Below are 10,431 nucleotides of genomic sequence, written 5' to 3'. Positions count from 1 at the left end.
TTCAAAAAATATATTATATGATAAAATCGAGTGATTTTGTTTCCAAACTCTGATCCTTTATAGGCAGTGAGAGGACTCTTATAAATGTCCTGATTAGCTCACAGTGTGAAATTCTCCTTTTGGAAATTATAAGGATATTATGTTCTCAATATTAGTATTAATGTTGTTAAATAGTTTCAGTTGAGTATATACACACCGGGTAGCGTCACTCTAGCCGTTAGGTTTTCACAGTCAGTTTTAGATCTCAGAACCAATCAGCTATTGGTATTTGGACAACTCCCTTATTTGAATTTCAAATGCCGGTTAGAAACTTTGCAAAGGTATAACAATTGTAACAGTATTTCTCAGTGTTTGTGCAAGAAAATAAGTGTTCTCCTTTGTATCCAAACAGTCTCTTTTTACCATTCACTTTCTAACCGCTTTAACTTGCAGAAGAGAAAACGCTCTTACCTCGTCTGTGTCTCCTGTTTTTCTTAGGCGGCTTCTTAATTCAAGCCTTACCTGGACACTTTTGAGCGATTCTCTGCAATTACTGGGTATCGTGGAAAGCTGTATAAGTAAATTGTAGTCCTGACAGCTGCAGCTTGTCTTCGCGATATGCTCCTGTTAGTGGGTAACGTTTACCCTCCTTACAGTATTCAATTGTAGTTCAATTTCTTCCGATGTTGTAATAATCAATTCAAAGAGCAGAGTTGTAATCCTTCCTTCACTTCTACGCGTTTCAGCATCCCATAGATGCCTTTATCAAGATGAAAGGAAGTTGGCTCTGATCCATCTTTTATTTCCGCTCATTAAAGGGATAGGTTTCCTTATTCTTAAAGGGATAAACATTTCTAAAACACTTGCATTCTTTGTTTTTAGAATGCATATATTCTCTTACTGCCGTATTTTATTTTAAGAGTATGTTACACTACAAGTTATTATAAAAAACTTAATAGTCTAAATATTCATTATTAAAAGATAAAATATAGAATAAAATAGGAGTTACAATTACTAAAAATAATAATAATCCAAAAGTTTCATACAATCAATAAAAAAGAACTCATTGGTATCTAAGCTAAATAGTGAAATATAATTATATTAAGGTAACACATATTATAAGATAAATTCTATATCATATTTACATTATAGAGGAATCATAGGGCGGTATATTTTTTAAAATGTATTTAAAATCAATTCATTCGTATTATTTATAAATAATCTAAAAATACTTCATCACATTGGATTTCAACACTATTACACTAATTTAACAAATATTTTAACAAATACTATACGTTAAATTCTATATCATATTTTCATTATAGAGGAATCATAGGGTGGTTTATTTTTAAATGTATTTAAAATTAATTCATTCATATTATTTATAAGTTATCTAAAAATGCTTCATCACATTGGATTTCAACGCTGTTATAAAAATTAAATATTCAAACTATAAGATTATTGTAATGTCTAAAATATCCAAATCATTTTAATATCTCAGTTAGCTAAAATATCTAAAATATCTAAAATATCTAAAACTTCCAGGTTATCTAAAAATATATCTATCTAAAATAGCGGTTATATTCATCAAATGAATGGGTTCAAATCCAATTCAGCATTTAGGCCATTTGGAGTTAGGGTATTAAAATTAAAGATCAATTCAGCTTCAGTAAGGAGGAGGGTATTAGTTATGTCCCCCCCTCTATGTAGATTTACTTTTTTTAGGCCCCAATATTTTAACCCTTTAGTACTCTGATTATGACAGTCCTTAAAGTGTTTGGATAGCAAGTGATCCTCAAAACCCCATTCAATATTAAGTAGGTGTTGTCTTATCCTGTCCCTTAATGGGCGACTAGTTTGACCTATATATTGTTTTTCGCATGGACATTGGATTATGTACACCATATTGTTGTCAGTGCATCTTAGAATCTCTTTAATATTAAATTTAAAATTGGAGTTGCTGGCTTGTACACTCTTAGTTTTCTTGCTAAACTTGCAGGCCTTACAGCTCAAGCAAGGGAAAAAACCTTCTAGTTTTTGACCTGTTAGAGTGATATCCCTCTTATTCCCTTTCTTTTGGCAAAATTCACTTGGGGACAATAAGTTTTTTAAGGATTTCGCTTTTTTATATATTATTTGTGGTTTTTCGCTAATTTGGTCACAGAGTAAGGGATCTTTCTTAACCAAATACCAATGCTTATTTAAAATTTTCTTAATTAACTTATGGTCAGAGCTAAAACTAGTGATAAAAGCTGTGTCTTTGATAGAGTTTTCTTGACCCTTATTCCTATTAGACTTAGTTTTGGGTTTTAAGAGTTGTTTCCTATTTTTTTGTTCTACCTCTAACATTGCTGTTTCTATACTTATTTCGTCATATCCTCGTTCAATAAATTTTTCTTTCAGAACTTTAGCTTGTTCTTTGTATATTGCTATATCTGTGCAATTTTTTCTTAGTCGCAAAAATTGGCCCTTAGGGATATTCATTTTCCATAAATCCAGATGACAACTTTGGAAGTGGATATAGTTATTGGCATCCACTTCCTTGAAAAAAGTTTTTGTTAAGATTTGGTTTTGTTCTATATAAATATGGATGTCTAAAAAGTTAATTTTGTTATTACTTAATTCATGTGTGAAAGTTAAACCCCATGTGTTTTTATTTAAATCTTGTATAAATAAATCGAGAAGTTCTTCGCCCCTTTCCATATAATAAAAATGTCATCTATGTATCTTTTAAACATGATTAGATTATTGTTCCAATGTGATTGCAAGATATTCTCCAGTTCAAAAAGGCCCATAAAAATATTTGCATAACTTGGTGCGAATTTAGTACCCATTGCTGTGCCTTTTGTTTGGATAAAAAATTCCCCATTAAAATTAAAATAATTATTATTCAAGATAAAATCAATACATTGTAATATAAAATCCGACTGTACTGTTGGAATATCCTCATCATTATGTAAAAAATGTTTAACTGCTCCTAAACCTAAACTATGGATTATGTTTGTGTACAAGGAATTTACGTCGCAAGTTGCGAGGATATATTCCTTCTTCCACACTATTTCACCTAATAAATTTAGGAAATGTGTTGAGTCTTTAATATGAGAGGGTAATGTAACTACATATTTTTGCAGGAAACTATCTACATATGCTGACATATTAGAGGTTAGTGAGTTAATACCCGATACTATCGGCCTACCTGGTGGATCTGAAAGTGACTTGTGAATTTTTGGCAAATAATAAAAGATTGGAGTTTTTGGATATAAATTATTTAAAAAACTAAATTCCTTATCATTAAGTAGTTTTTCTTTTTTTGCAAATTGTAATATCTTTTCTAATTTTCTCATTTGATTATTCACAGGGTTAGATTTCAATCTTTTATAAGTGCTTGTATCATTAAGTAGTCTGTAGGCCTCTTTCACATAGTCTTCTGTATTTAAAATTACTAACCCTCCACCCTTATCCGCTGGCTTTAATATAATATCTGGGTTGTTTTTCAAATCTCTTATTGTGTCATTTTCCTTCTTTGTTATATTTGGGTACTTATTCTTTTTTAATGTGCATTTTTGGAGATCTTCTTTAATGGATTTCTCAAATATTTCGAGGTATTTTCCCTTATCTTGTGTTGGTTAATAGGTAGATTTAGGTCTTAGTGTAGTATGGGTATATTGTGTGCCAAGTTGTGAGTCAGATAAAGCTGTATATTCGATTGGATTTTTTAGATAATGTCTTTTTAATGTCAGTTTCCTTATATATTGGTTGATATTTATCATAGTTTCGAATTTATTTAGCCTCCTTGTTGGAGCAAAAGATAGACCCATACGTAACACTTTTTCTTGTTCTTTATTAAGTGTAAGATTGCTCAAATTAAAAATTCCAGTAGGTGTTAGTTTCTTTTCCTTTATCTTACTCTCTTGTTCCCTTGTCTTTCTCCTCCCTCTCCCTCTTCTTCCTCTAACCTTCTTTTTCCTTTTTGGGATTTTATATCTAAATCGTGTTTCTCTTTTCTTTGTCCCCATGGGGTTTCTCTTCCTGTTGAGGTCCCCCCTAAAAAATGAATATCTGGCTCATTAACTACCTCTCTATTCTCATTCTCATTGTCTCTTTGGTTTTCCAATGGTTTAAACCTGTTGAATAGTGGTATATTACCTCCATCTGAATAATTCCTATTTTCATAGTGTCTGTTTTCTTCATAATGTCTATTTCCCTCATAGTGTCTATAGTTATTTTCTTCAAAATTTCTATAGTTATTTCTATCAAAATGATTCGGCATTCTTTGTATGTTCATATTTATCCGTTCTGAATTGTAGTACGATTCTTGTTGTGTATGACTTCTATAATAGGGTGTATTTTGAGAATAATCTCTTCTTGGTGTCTTATTTTGATATGTATTTTCTTTGTATGTATTCCTATTAGTATATTCTCTCCCTTTGTGTGGAAACTGATAGTGATTATTATTTACCCATGTTCCTGGGTTCCTCCTATTTTGCCAATATGGACCTCTATTATTTTGATAACCCTCAGTATTTCTCCTTATCTGATATCCTTCATTTGTTCTTTCTCTTCTCATGTTATTATTGTCTGTATTCCTCCATTCAGGAATGTGGTTCTTTTTTAGTTTATTCTGATTACTGACCTTATTCTCTTTTCTAAATAATTTAATATAATGCTTTAGGTTAATGTTACTACTTGCCGTATCAACAGTTGGCTCCATCCCCTCATCACAGACCAGGAGGCCTATTTATCAAGCTGTCACCGCAAATATGCTGGAATTCGGCAGCGTAATTGTGGCGAGCTTGATTCCCCTTATTTATCAAAGCCTACAGACCGGAAAAAGTAGAAATTTGTGATGTAACATACGATTCGCCGGTCTCAGTCCAACACAGATCGATGCTTACGTCACTACAGATGTTACAAATGCAAATTCGGCACTATCTGACTACTTTTGCTATTTAACAATTCGGGCCCAGCGCACCTGGTTTTAAATCCGCCGCCCTGGATGACGTCATTTTAAGGAACCTTCATTCAGAAAGAAGACGTTGTAAGAAGAGGATGCTCTGCGTTGGATGTCTTGAAGATGGAGCCGCTCCGCGCCGGATGGATGAAGATGGAAGATGCTGTCTGGGTGAAGACATCTGCGGGCTTGGATGAAGACTTCGGCTGCTTAGATGAAGACTTCTGCCGGCTTCTTGGAGGACTTCTGCCGCTTCTTGAGGATGGATGTCGGATCTTCAAAACTGTAAGTGAATCTTCAGGGGTTAGTGTTAGGATTTTTTAAGGGTTTATTGGGTGGGTTTTATTTTTAGATTAGGGTTTGGGCTGCAATAGAGCTAAATGCCCTTTTAAGGGCAATGCCCATCCAAATGCCCTTTTCAGGGCAATGGGGAGCTTAGGTTTTTTTAGTTCCGTTTTTATTTGGGGGGGTTGGTTGTGTGGGTGGTTGGTTTTACTGTTGAGGGGGAATTTGTATTTTTTATTTACAGGTAAAAGAGCTGATTTATTTGGGGCAATGCCCCACAAAAGGCCCTTTTAAGGGCTATTTGTAGTTTATTGTAGGCTAGGGTTTTTTTATTTTGGGGGGTCTTTTTTATTTTCAATGGCCCCTTAGATTAGGTGAAATTAGTTTAAATCTTTGATAATTTCTTTTTTATTTTGTGTAACTGAGTGTTTGTTATTTTTTGTAACTTAGTTGTTAGTTTTTTGTAATTTAGTAATTTTTACTAGTAGATTTAAATAATTTGAGTGAGGTTAGGTTTTTAAATATATAATATAGTTAATTTAATTTGTAGATTAATGTAATGTTAGTCTAATAGTTATGGTAGATTAATTATTAGTTTAATATAGTTTAATGTAATGTTAGTCTAATAGTTATGGTAGATTAATTATTAGTTTAATATAGTTTAATGTAATTTAGTATAATAGTTAGGGTAGGTTAATTATTAGTTTAATATAGTTTAATTTAAATCTAAAGTTAAGTTTAAAATTATTATAAAGTAGGGATGAGTTAATATTTAATGTACAGTTAGTGGGTTATTAGGTTTAGGGGTTAATAGGTTAATTTAGTCTATGGCGATGTGGGGTGCTGGCAGTTTAGGGGTTAATAACTTTATTTAGTTGCGGTGGGCTCTGTGAGTGGCAGGATAGGGGTTAATAACATAATGTAGGTGGAGGCGGTGTAGGGGGTAGAAGAATAGGGGTTAAGAACATCATGTAGGTGGCGGCCGTGTAGGGGGCGGCAGATTAGCGGTTAAGAACATAATGTAGGTGGCAGCGGGGTCTAGGAGTGGCGGGATAGGGGTTAATAAGTTTATTTTAGTTGCGGTGGGCTCTGGGAGCGGCGGTTTAGGGGTTAATAACTTTGTTTAATTGCGGTGGGCTCCAGGAGCAGCGGGATAGGGGTTAAACAGTTTAGTATAGTGGCCGTGTTTAGTGACAGTATATAAATAAAGCTGTGAAAAACCTGAATAGCAGCGAGATCAATGACTGTTAGTTAACAATAGTCCACTGCTCATCGCCCCGTACTTGGTGAGCAGCTTTTTGACAGCTTTTTTGTTAAATATGGAGAGCGTATTCAGGTTTGCGGCCACGATGTTAGGCGATATCAGGCGAGTGTATTGGTGCCGTCAAATGCAGCACAGTTGACGGCTTGATAAATAGGCCTCCAGGTTTTGTCACTACATTATTGAAATTCGAGTCAAGAAGGCAAAATCTCATTAGAAAACCCGGTTATGAAGGTATTTTTCATTTTGAAAGCCCAGTCAGAAAGGGGCAATCTCATTTGCATAACATTATTGCAGTACAATAGAGAGGTTTCAAAAGTCTACAGTATGAGAACTGTCAAAATCCCATTTTTGAAAATCAGATAAGTTGCTGCCACATCCTTCTAATAAAAACCTGTAGTGTTCTTCTTGTTTTCAGAAGCCAAACATCTAGCCAAATGGTGCTTTATCAATCAATATTTGGAAATAATGGAAAACAAAATTCCAATATTTTTGAAATACTAAATGAGCCAATACAGTGCCATTTACAAGCAGTACTCTAATAAGTGCAGGTTATTTGCGGCTGTTTGCACGCTTTGGATGCAGCGAACATATTACAGGTTGAAAGTAAACGTGATCACTTGAGAGCAATTGGATTTAACATGCATTGGGATAGCATTACTTTTAGAGCTCTGGGTAACTTTTAGTCTCAAATAGAAGGTTGTACAAAAAACATTAAAAATACATTTAAAAGTACAGTTACCCTCATAAAAACATTAACTAATAAAAATTCTTGAAAAAAAAAAAAAAAGTACTTAAAGATGTGAGGTCTCAGGTGTTAGATAATAAAGGGTTTTAAAGTAGAGATACATACATACCTATGTCTAAATATGTATATACAGGTATATATATATATATATATATATATATATATATATATATATATATATATATATATATATATATATATATATATATATATATATATATATATATATATATATATATATAAATATATATATATATATTTAAAACAGTATATATATATATATATATAAATATATATATATATATATATATATATATACACAGTGTATGTGTATGTGTGTGTGTGTGTGTGTACAATATATTTATATGTGTACATATGTATTTACAGACATATAAACACATAAATACTGATGTGTACTTATATATTATATATATATATATATATATGCATTGGGGCTATTTGCAGTCAAGTCGCTGAAAACATATAGAACCACATGTGTGCAATAATAATTTTTAATAAAGTGTTGAACTGTAAATATTTCACATTCCAATGTTTTTTCACACAGGAAAACATGTTCAAAGTATTTTTAAATAGATATTTCTATATGTATATATACCTGTATAAAATGATATAGATAGATAGATAGATAGATAGATAGATAGATAGATAGATAGGTAGATTGATTGATACATAGATAGGTAGATAGATAGATAGATAGATAGATATTTTAGTGAAAAAGGTGACTGCACTCTGGTGGCAATTTATAAAATGTACAAATTTATTGGTAGGTCCTATGAAACGCGTAAGGATTGGGTCTCCGTTCCTCCAGATATTTGTTGCTTTTTAAGTATTTACCAATATATTTAGCCTGAATCTAGAGCGGTGCTGTGTGTTTTTTCTTTTTTCAGATAGATATTTTACCAAAAGACCATTATATATATATATATAAAAAAGCAGACTTCTTGCAGTATTAACTCATGAGTGGGAGTGCAAAATACCACTCCACTCATAATCCAGCACAATATTTTTAAATATAATATAAATTATCCTTTATTTAAATATAACACCCAAACAGGGTGTTAATGTTTTCAAATAATTTGGGTTTTTCCTAAATAATGTTCACAATGTCTTGCCCAGGCAGAAAATTCAAGGCAGACAGTGGTTTCCAGATGTTCTGTCCAAGCTCTTCTGAAGAAGCATAAAAAATGGGCAATGTTGAGGACTGCAGTAGTAGGCCAAGGACACTTAGAAAGACACATCATACTTACTTCCCTTCACAATCAGAAGATTTCCATCAATGACATCAGCTCAGACCTGGCAGAAATCATTGGGGCCCTGGTACATCCATCTAGTGTCTGGAGAAGTCTGGTGAAAAGTGATCTTTATGGAAGACTTGCAGCTAAAAAGCCATACCTCCAACATATAAACAAGGCCAAGGGGCTGTATTATCAAGCTCCGAATGGAGCTTGATGCCCCTGTTTCCGTGCGTGCCTTCAGTCTAAAGAACGCTGTTCCATAACTTGTCCGTCTGCTCTGAGGTTCGGGGCATCAATATGCCCGATCCTATACTATCGGGCTGATTGACACCACTGCTAGTGGCTGATTGGGGGCTAATTTACAGGGGTGGCATTGCACAAGAAGTTCACAAGAACTGCTTGTGCAATGATAAATGCAGACAGAGTATGCTGTCAGCATTTATCAGTGTGTGGCGGACATGATACGCTACATCGTATCATGTCCGTTCACACTTTCATAAATCGGCCCCCAAGCATCTAGACTATAAATGAAAACACAGGAAAAAAGAAAAATGGCAGCAGGTGCTCTAGACTGATAAATCAAATATGTGGCTGTAGCAGAAGGCAGTTAATTCTCTGAAGAGTTGGAGAGCAGTTAAAAAAAGAGTGTCTGCAGACAACATTGAAGCATGGTGGAGATTCCTCGCAAGTTTGGGGTTGAATTTCTACAAATGGAGTTTAGAATTTAGTAAGAATGAATGGTCTCCTCAAAGTTGAGAAGTACAGGCATATATTTATCCATCATGCAATACCATCAGGGAGGAATATTATTGCCCACATATGTATTCTTCAGCATGACAATGACCCCAAACATACAGCCAAAGTCATTAAGAACTAGTAAAGAAGAACAAGGAGTCCTGGAAGTGATGGTATAGCTCCCACAGATCCCTGATCTCAACATCATTGAGTCTGCTGAGTTCCTTAAAAAACAGTATGCAAGTGTGCTCTCAGGATATGGCTGAGTGGCATTGGATATCACATCATTTAATATCTTATTTAACTAATATCTACTATGAATTGATTTGGCTGCACTGTGAATGACACAAAAGTGGGTGGTATCGACCCCCCTTTTTATTCTGAAATACAGATTTGAAAAACAAAGAAACAGACACGTGTAAACTCAGGATGTCTCAATTATCCACTTCAAAGGAAGCCTGTATAAGGAGTTTTCCTATCTGAAGGAGTAGTCGCTCAGTCTGAAGTGATCTTTGAAGCTAGCTATACTGAGTTCAAATAAACGAAGCTCAGATGTCACGCCTCCAGGGAATAACAAAGAAATCTACTTTGAAACATATGTATGGTTGAAAGCATACGATTGAAACTTAATTTCTTGTGTTTGATTTTCAAATGTTTAATTTGCATCTCTGTATGGTAAAAAATATATATATATATATATATATATGAACCTAGAAGATTGTCTGTTTGTATAATATTAAAAATGAAGTGAACTGAATAATAGCTGTATTGGTAGATTTAAAATGTGTTCCAAGATCTCAGAATAATAACACAGCTTCTTTTATTTTCAGATATCTGAGTAAAAATGCAATAAGTTGCCCTATAAATTATAGTTAAATTGTGTTTTCATGCATTCAAAATAACAATATCAAGAGATGTACAAATATGTGTACTATATTTATATTGAAAAGGAATGAGACTCGAATAGGCATATTTTAATATAGAATTGGTAATATACTCATATTTAGTCTTGACATACTCAGATTAAATAGTATTAAATGATCCCATATATATTGAACATATAATTTATTAATGCTGGAAATTATAGGTGTGTTAATTTACCATATTGAGTTATATATCAATTAAGCTGTAGCAGTATTGAAAATGAAAATGTCTTTAATTTCTGGTTGTCTGCTGCTCTATGGTGGTTTATACGAGAATTTCAACCAAAGGGGAT

Source organism: Bombina bombina, chromosome 1 (assembly GCF_027579735.1).
Source record: "Bombina bombina isolate aBomBom1 chromosome 1, aBomBom1.pri, whole genome shotgun sequence".
In the NCBI taxonomy this organism is placed as follows: Eukaryota; Metazoa; Chordata; class Amphibia; order Anura; family Bombinatoridae; genus Bombina; species Bombina bombina.
This window is presented reverse-complemented; position numbering follows the sequence as displayed.